The following is an 8985-nucleotide window of genomic DNA, read 5'->3' as shown; positions in this document are numbered from 1 at the left end:
AGGCAGACGCTTTACCATCTGAGCCACTAGGGAAGCCCCACACACTAGGTACCTGGAAAGGGGGAAGTGGGCGAGGGTCACGGCGCGCCCCACGGGACACCGCCCCTACATCAACCACCACCATGTCCCCACCCGCGGGCCTCAGGGCTGCTGGCCCATGACACTTGGGGCCCCACCGTGCGCTGGTTGACAGCAGCATGGAGGTCCCCACCGATGCCAGATGACCACCCTCACGTCCCCCGAAACAGGGCAGAGCCCTCCCCACCACCTCACACACCCATACTGCCGACCCCCCGACCCGGTCCTCTCCCCTCAACTACCGGGGCCCCTACCAGCGCCTCAGGCACCCTTCTCCCCCAACCACCAAGGGCAGAGGCAAGGGGCTCCAACAGGAAGTGTGGCTCCAAGCGGGCAAGGGACACGACAGAGGTGAGAGGACAAGAGGGCGGGAGAACCAGACAAGACAGCCGCAGGATGCGTGGGGAAGGGGGATTGGGAGCAAGCCCCGAGACTCGGAGGGGTGGGGAGGCACCTGGTGACCACGTGGTAGGCCCAGAGCAGCGCACACCAAAGACCGGCCAAGGCAGACCCGTCCAGGGCCAGTGGTGGGAGGCGACAGGCAGGCACGCTGCCCTGTGGCAGGGAACCAACACCCGTCACGCCGCACAGCCCACTGAGATGTGACTGGAGGATCCACGCCATGCGGTCCGTGGCCAGGGGCAAGGCAGTCGTGGCTGGCGCCACAGGCAAAGGCGCAGGGGTGGAATGGGGGTGGCTGAACACCCCCAGCCCCGCCCTGAACCATCAGACCTAACCTCTAAGGAACGTGGCCAGGAGGTCCAGCAGAAGAGGGACACCAGAGAGGGTGCCAGTGGCGGGGGCTATGGTGGCACCTGGCCGGGATGGAGGTGCAGAGGAGCAGGTGGGAAGGTGGAGGAGAGCTGCCTTTCCCACCCGACCCCCACTATGCACGCCGCCCCCACCTTCTCCGCGCGGCCCTCATCCCCTACCACTGGAAAAGCCACCGGCCCAACCGCCCGCCCAGGCGCGCCACCTTCCAAACGTCTTTCCCTCCCTACCTTCTTATCCAGCGCTGCACGGTTGGAGGAGAGGCTCACAAGCTGGGCTGGGCGAGCGAGGCCACTGCACTGCTCTTGGAACAGACCAGGTTAATGATCCTTCCGCAGGTTCAGCTACGGAAACCTTGTCAGCTGATCTGTCTACAATTTAGGTATAAAACTATGACTACAGAAAAGAAAGATGACCTGACCTTAGGATGGACATGATATTCTATAGAACCAGAGAAAATTGGTTAAAATAAATTTTTTTTCTTTTTGCCGGGGGCCAGCGTGAGGAATTCCGCCCGTGGCCAAGGTCATGAGGAAGGAGGCTTGGCATACGCAAAGGCGTGATCAAGCCTCAGGAAACCCCCTGTTCCCGAGCATCTAACCCCCAAACCAGAGTCTGTTTTATGTTCTCACCTACACCTCTGACTTTACGGCGGGGCTCTCCCCCATAACTGTTTCTCTCGGAGAAGGAGTAAACGTGCCAGCTCCAAGGCAATAAAAATTCTTTGGCGTGACAAGAGTGTTTCAGCTTGCCGACTCCTCTGAAGGTTATCTAGCCCACCTGTATAGGTTTGTCGGCCACATGTGATTGTTTACAGCCTCCCAACCTGAGAGGCACGAGATGTTTTAGACTTACTAAAGGCAAATTCTTTTGGGAGTTAGAAACTGTTAGTATAGTTGGTTAGGAATTATATTGGTGAAGGGTTCTTCATTTGTTGTGTCAATAATTGCTGCTAATTCCCTGCTCTGGGTGGGACAAGGATGTCTCAGGTCAAACCTCTCTGCTGACAGACTAGCTTGTGTGACAGGATTATCCATACTGCTGCCTCTAGCACATGATTGTTTACTACCTCTCAACTGTAAACAGCACAGAGAGTTTTGGAGTATTTTGAGAGTCTTAATTAGCATAGGACCTTTTCTTCTTGTTGAGTCAATGATTGCCGCCAGGCCTCCATATCCTTGGACACCTGGGAATATACTAATCAATGTATTTGGAATATAGCAAAGGAAATATAGTAGTTTTTGATGTTAGTGATACTAGACTTTTTGAGTTAATGGATTTTCTCTTTTGTAATAGATCACTGTACTTTGTCATAAAACATTGTGTCCTTGCTATGTAAGAATGTAACTTTATCATATCTTAAGACTAAATAGATCTTAAGGGAGCGTTGGTGAAAGGATTTTCATTTATGGGCTGATATTTGCTGCTAAATCTCCATATTCCCTACCCTTATAATGAATATAACTAACATATAGGAGAAATAAGTATTAACCTTTAAGCATATAGGAGAAATAAGTATTAACCTTTAAGACTAATCATGTTAACCTTGCGTTAAATAAATTCCTTTCTTGATTGTAACTCACTACACCCTCACCCTATAGGAATGTAACTTTATTTGGAGGGTGGTGCCTGGTTTAAGAAAAAACACCCTTGGAAAAAATAAGTTTTTTGGTTATCAGAAAGAAAGGATCATAAAATGTTAGCAGGTCTCACTCATGGCCAGAAGATGATGTAATATCCCTAAGACCTTTTTTATGCATTTATGTGAAGCACCTGATTTGATAAAGGTCAGGACCGCCGACTCCCACGTGACTCTGTATTCATCCCTATGTGTAACAAGAGGTATATAAGCAAACCCAAAAATAAAGAAATCGGATCAGTTTTCGGAAAGACTGATTCCCTCATGTCGTTCTTTTCTGCTCCCATTTTTCGGGCTGAATTCCCATCTGGAGCGTGGGTGCCCTCCAAGTCTACTTATTCGCCCCAGTTTTCAAGACCACGCGAGAAGGAGCCCAAGGAGGGGCACTTCGATATTCAAGTGACACCGGTGGCCCAACGTAGATGGTGCAAATTCCTTGTCTGGAATTTTATTGGTATCCCACGTAAACCAAGTTATTCAGCCCCTTTTTTTCTCTCCTACTATTTTCTGGCCGAATTCCCATCTGGTACATGGTACCACCAAGCCTACTAATTTTGCTGGGTCTAAGATCGGACCGGGGGGCCTCAGTGCCACCTCTCCTTCTGGAGAACGGAAAGACCCTGCGCCTGCGTAAGTGGTGATTGGTATCCCATGTGAACCAAGTTATTCAGCCTCCTTTTCTCCACTAATCTTCTAATCCCTTTCTATCTGTAATTAAACAAGTCATTTCCAGAGACGCCAACTCCGTCCCCACCTTCGAATCACCCTGGATCCACTGGGGCTGGACCTCGGTACTTTTTCTTGGAAACTGTAAAGCTGGTTCTTTGCAAATGCAATTAAAAACAATTAGCTTCCTTTCTCGCCCCCCGTCCATCTTGGTGGCTGCTCTTGGTTGGGGGAGTCCCGCATCTAAGGCAGGAAGATGGTGGCCGCAAAGAAGACGAAAAAGTCAGTGGAGTCGATCAACTCTAGGCTCCAGCTGGTTATGAAAAGTGGAAAGTACGTGCTGGGGTACAAACAGACTCTGAAAATAATCAGACAAGGCAAAGCGAAACTGGGCATCCTCGCCAACAACTGCCCAGCCTTGAGGAAATCTACAATAGAGCATCACGCCATGTCGGCCAACACTGGCGCCGTCACTGCAGTGGCGATGATCCTGGCTCGGGCACAGCGTGCGGAAGGCACTGCAGAGCATGCACACTGGCGGCCGTCGGTCCAGGAGACTCTGATGCTCTTAGAAGCCAGGCCAGAGCGGTGAGAAGCAAGCCATGCGCAATTTCTTTAATAAAACTGGCCAGAGCTTGCTTTAAAAACACTGTAAACACACACACACACACACACACACACACACACACACACACACACACACACAATTAGCTTGTTAAAAAGGCCTGCCTAGGGCCAAGCTTGAAGTTAACCCTTGCCTTGAAAAACACTGTGCACTTTGCCTGAGACCTTAGCCTTCAGTAGAAGAGAACTTCAAGCCCCCCCCCCAACAAAAACGAGGTCAAAGAGATATTTTAAATCTTAGGCGGAAAACTAGAAGATCTCTGTCTGTCTATGTGGATTTACGTATGTCTCAGTGTGAGTCTTCTGCTTTTTGATAATATTGTTGAAGTTGTGAGTTCTTATTTAAATAATCTAAAGAAAAGGAAACACATACAAATCAAACAATTCTAAATACAAGAAAAAAATTGACCTAAATGAATTTTGGATTCATGTAAACTGGGAAATAATCAATATTAAATATATAATATTTATTTTTTTCTAATATAGGCATGTCTATGAGTCATTAACATTAAGCATAAAATTTTCATAGTGCCTAAGTTTACTATTAGTTAAATATTTCTATATTGTTATATCTGTCACAAGCTTTGTTACAGGAAGAGGGACCCCTTCCAGGGCCCAAAACTGGGCTCTTGTCTAACACTCAGAAATGAATTGTCCAAGGAGACACATGTGCTGACAAAGCAAGAGATATTACTGGGAAAGGACACCCAGGTGGAGAGCAGTAGGGGAAGGGAACCCAGGAGAACTACTCTGCCATGTGGCTTGCAGTCTCAGGTTTTATGCTGATGGGACTAGTTTCCGGGTGGTCTTTGGCCAATCATTCTAATTCAGAGTCTTTCCTGGTGGCACACGCATCACTCAGCCAAAATGGATGCTAGCAAGAGGGATTCTGGGAAGTGGACGGACATTCGGTGTCTCCTTTAGATCTTTCCCAAACTCTTCTGGTTGGTGGTGGCTTATTAGTTCCATATTCCTTATCAGGATCTCGTCATGAAACAACTCATGCAAATGGTTACTATGGTGCCTGGCCAGGGTGGGTGGTTTCAATCAGCGTGCTTCCCCTAACAGCTTGTCAACAAAGAAAGGACCTCTAAAAACAAAACAAAACAAAAATTCCTAAAAATGTGAATGTGGTATGAGCTTTTAGATAAACTATTAAAATAATTATACTTTAAAATAACTGTCTATAATAGTCTCAGTTGAAGGCAGAGGAAAAGGGGACAACAGAGGATAAGCTGGTTGGATGGCATCACTGACTCAATGGACATGAGTTTGAGGAAGGTCCTGGAGTTGGTGATGGATGGGGAAGCCTGGAATCCTGCAGTCCATGGGGTCGCAAAGAGTCAGACACGACTGAGCAACTGAACTGAATTGCACTTACAGTAGTTTCTCCAGATTTTGTTTACCTGAATATCTCTGCTTTATTGACTATGCCAAAGCCTTTGACTGTGTGGATCACAATAAACTGTGGAAAAATCTGAAAGAGATGGGAATACCAGACCACCTAACCTGCCTCTTGAGTAATCTGTATGCAGGTCAGGAAGCAACAGTTAGAACTGGACATGGAGCAACAGACTGGTTCCAAACAGGAAAAGGAGTACATAAAGGCTGTATATTGTCACTGTGCTTATTTAACTTCTATGCAGAGGACATCATGAGAAACACTGGACTGGAAGAAACACAAGCTGGAATCAAGATTGCTGGGAGAAATATCAATAACCTCAGATATGCAGATGACACCACCCTTATGGCAGAAAGAGAAGAGGAGCTAAAAAGCCTCTTGATGAAAGTGAAAGAGGAGAGCGAAAAAGTTGGCTTAAAGCTCAACATTCAGAAAACGAAGATCATGGCATCCGGTCCCATCACTCCATGGGAAATAGTTGGGGAAACAGTGGAAACAGTGTCAGACTTTATTTTGGGGGGCTCCAAAATCACTGCAGAGGGTGATTGCGGCCATGAAATTAAAAAACGCTTACTCCTTGGAAGAAAAGTTATGACCACCCTAGATAGTATATTCAAAAGCAGAGACATTACTTTGCCTACTAAAGTCCGTCTAGTCAAGGCTATGGTTTATCCTTGCTCATGTATGGATGTGAGAGTTGGACTGTGAAGGAGGCTGAGCGCCAAAGAATGGATGCTTTTGAACTGTGGTGTTGGAGAAGACTCTTGAGAGTGCCTTGGACTGATAGGAGATCCAACCAGTCCACTCTGAAGGAGATCAACCCTGGGATTTCTTTGGAAAGAATGATGCAAAAGCTGAAACTCCAGTACTTTGGCCACCTCATGAGAAGAGTTGACTCATTGGAAAAGACTCTGATGCTGGGAGGGATTGGGGGCAGGAGGAGAAGGGGACGACAGAGGATGAGATGGCTGGATGGCATCACGGACTTGATGGACCTGAGTCTGAGTGAGCTCTGGGAGATGGTGATGAACAGGGAGGCCTGGCGTGCTGTGATTCATGGGGTCGCAAAGAGTCGGACACGACTGAGCTACTGAACGGAACAGAACTGAAGTGACGAAAGAGTATTGAATAGCTAGGTCATTTCCAAATAAATTAAAGTTCTGAAACATTCAGTACTTGACAGGACCTTCCTCTTACACAGAAACTAAAGAGATTTTTTACTATCCTGAATAGTGTCTGGTGCAATCCTAAGATGTTCACTATAAGAAAGCAATTTTTTTTTTCGATAGTATCACTGATGTGTATGTTCGCCAACCTATAGAATGCCAATATAAAAGTCAGCTCTTGGTTGCCTAAGGAAAATGTATGTCTTGTTATTAAAGAAGGTATCAGGAATGAAATTGCATTTTATAAAGGAAAAAGAGGTAGTTCTGACTTACAGGTGGCAGTTCCAGGATGAGAGAAGCAAAGGAATGGGCACAGAAAGGTGCCGGGGTCCAGCCCCGGTGGATCCAGGGAATTCGAAGGGTGGACGGCGTTGGCGTGGAAAGACTTGTTTGTTTATTAATGTAAGATTAGATTAAGAAACTATAGTGTAGTAAGAAGATTAAGTGGAGGAAGAGGGCTGAATAGCTTGGTTTACGCGGAAGGCCAATAAAATTCCAGACAAGGAATTTGCACCATCTACGTTGGGCCACCGGCGCCCGCTTGAATATCTAAGGGTGCCTCGCCTTAAGCTCCCTTTCGTGCGGGTCTTAACAGCCAGGGCAAGTAAGTAGACCTGGCGAGCCTCCGCGCCCCAGGTGGAGATTCAGCCTGAAGTTAAAGTAAAGAGCAGAGAGAAGGAAAGGGAGAGAAGAAAGAGAGAGAAAGACATGGAGGGAGCCAGAGTCCCAAGAAACCAGGCCGAGAGACTAGTTCGAGAAACTGGTCCGATCCTTTATTGTTCAGAAGGCCTTTTATACTTTTGATAAAACATGGAGATCAATGGGTAACACAGAATTATGTAGCGTTCGCAGCCCAGACTCTTTCTATACATCATTTTGTATACAAAAGGTCTCAGGTGATTTACATTATCTTCTGGCCAAGAGGCTTGTTAACACTTTTTAGCTCTCTTCCTTAATGAATGCTAATTTTGTTTCCCCTGAAGTGTTTTTCTTTAATCTGCATCTCCTTAAAGCATTAAAGTTACATCTCTATAGAACAAAGGTGCAGTGGGATATAACAAAGAAGGTACTTAACTCGAAGATCTAATGTTGCTAATACCAGGTCTACTACTTGTTTTTCTATATACCAACTATATCTAAAAATAAAGGATATGAAAATTTGGCAGCAAGCATTGACTCAACAAATGAAACTTTTAATCAGTCCTATTCTAAAGATTTTGACTCTTCGGAAGCCCCTACATTCCTAGGATGTTTTAAGCTTCCTGTGCCTCCTGCGGTCAGGAGGCCTCAAACAATCACACTCGCAGAGTCCTGCAGGCAGGCTAGAAAGCCATCAGAGGGGTTTTTTGGATTGGAACACTCTTTCAAATGCAGAAGACTAAAGCCCTGAATTGACTTTTTCCAGAAAATGTCAGAAGAGTGGAAAAGCAGAGCACAAAAGCCGGCAGATTTTTGTTGGGGTACATGCTTAGGAATTTCCAGAGGGGCCCTGAAGTCTGAGCACGCCTTGCGTATGTCAGCTTCCTTCCTCATGACCTTGTCACGGGCGGGATTCCTCACACTGGCTTCCGGCAGAAAGGGATAAGGAGGTTTTAGGGAAGATGAACCCCCAGAAAAGAGTTTTGTGCCTTGTACAAGCTTTCTTGAGATGTTGAACTGCCTTTGCTAATGGATTTTAAGTTTCTTTACCTCTTAAGTGATCTGTTCTAGGTTTACCTTTGAAATCTATTGTTAATTTTGGCTAAGTGGAGAAGTATTGTTTCACAGTAACTTATGTGATCCTACCTGACTGTTATAAACCCTTTTGATATTTATGAACAAACCTTCCTAAATAATTGACTTCTAGCTAACTTTGAGATGCTTCAGAGGGCCCCTGAGAGCTCCCAAAGAGCGATATTTAACAACTTGAGTTCATTTGGCATGTTAAACTAAATGGGAAGTATTGTCAGAAAGAGTGATGAATCTTCTCAAGTTATATTGTATGGTTGATGATACTAGTATAGATATCCTAGAAATTATGTGACATTCATGAAAATCTGATATGTTCTGGTAAAATACTGTCAGTTATAATTCTAGCTATCATATTCAAGTGTTTCAAGTCACAGCAATGACCAGATTACTTTGTCAGTTTCAATTTAATCATGTTTTAAACATGCCTTCTATGGTTTCACACTTATGCCTTTGCAAAAATACTGCTCCTTCAAGATATATGGAAAATACTTTTCTAAGCTTACCCATAAACAGTTGTTTTTGTTTGTTTGTTGTCTGGTAAGCTGGCCCCAGACTGGAATTTAGTCTACTTTCTAGGTTAAGAGAACACAGTTTTCTTAGAATGAAGTTTTCGATCACAGATTATGGATTTCTTTACCTTTCAGTGATTTATATTTGTTTTTATAATTTTTTTTAATTCAGTAAAGTAAATAAGCATTAATTAAGATTACGGTACATGTAGAATGGACTGCCAGGAGTCAGCGTGGGGAATCCCGCCCATGGCAAATGTTCATGAAGCCTGACGGGCAAAGGTGAGATCAGGCCTCGAGGGGCCCCATTCTCAAGCTTCTACCCCCAAAACCCAGAATCTGTCTGTCTTACTATTTTGTGCCTTTCACCTCTTTTGACATTAACAGGGGGCTATCCCC

The 8985-nt window shown here is 45.4% G+C and overlaps 1 pseudogene; it reads left to right on the top strand.

The window, feature by feature from the left end:
* Window positions 1-3374: 3374 nt before the first annotated feature.
* On the top strand, window positions 3375-3742 carry LOC108635192 (annotated as a pseudogene).
* The last annotated feature ends 5243 nt before the right edge of the window (window positions 3743-8985 follow it).

This window comes from Capra hircus, unplaced genomic scaffold (genome assembly GCF_001704415.2).
Source record: "Capra hircus breed San Clemente unplaced genomic scaffold, ASM170441v1, whole genome shotgun sequence".
Taxonomy (NCBI): Eukaryota; Metazoa; Chordata; class Mammalia; order Artiodactyla; family Bovidae; genus Capra; species Capra hircus.
The sequence above is the reverse complement of the archived record's forward strand: the minus strand, read 5'-3'. Positions and strand labels throughout refer to the sequence as shown.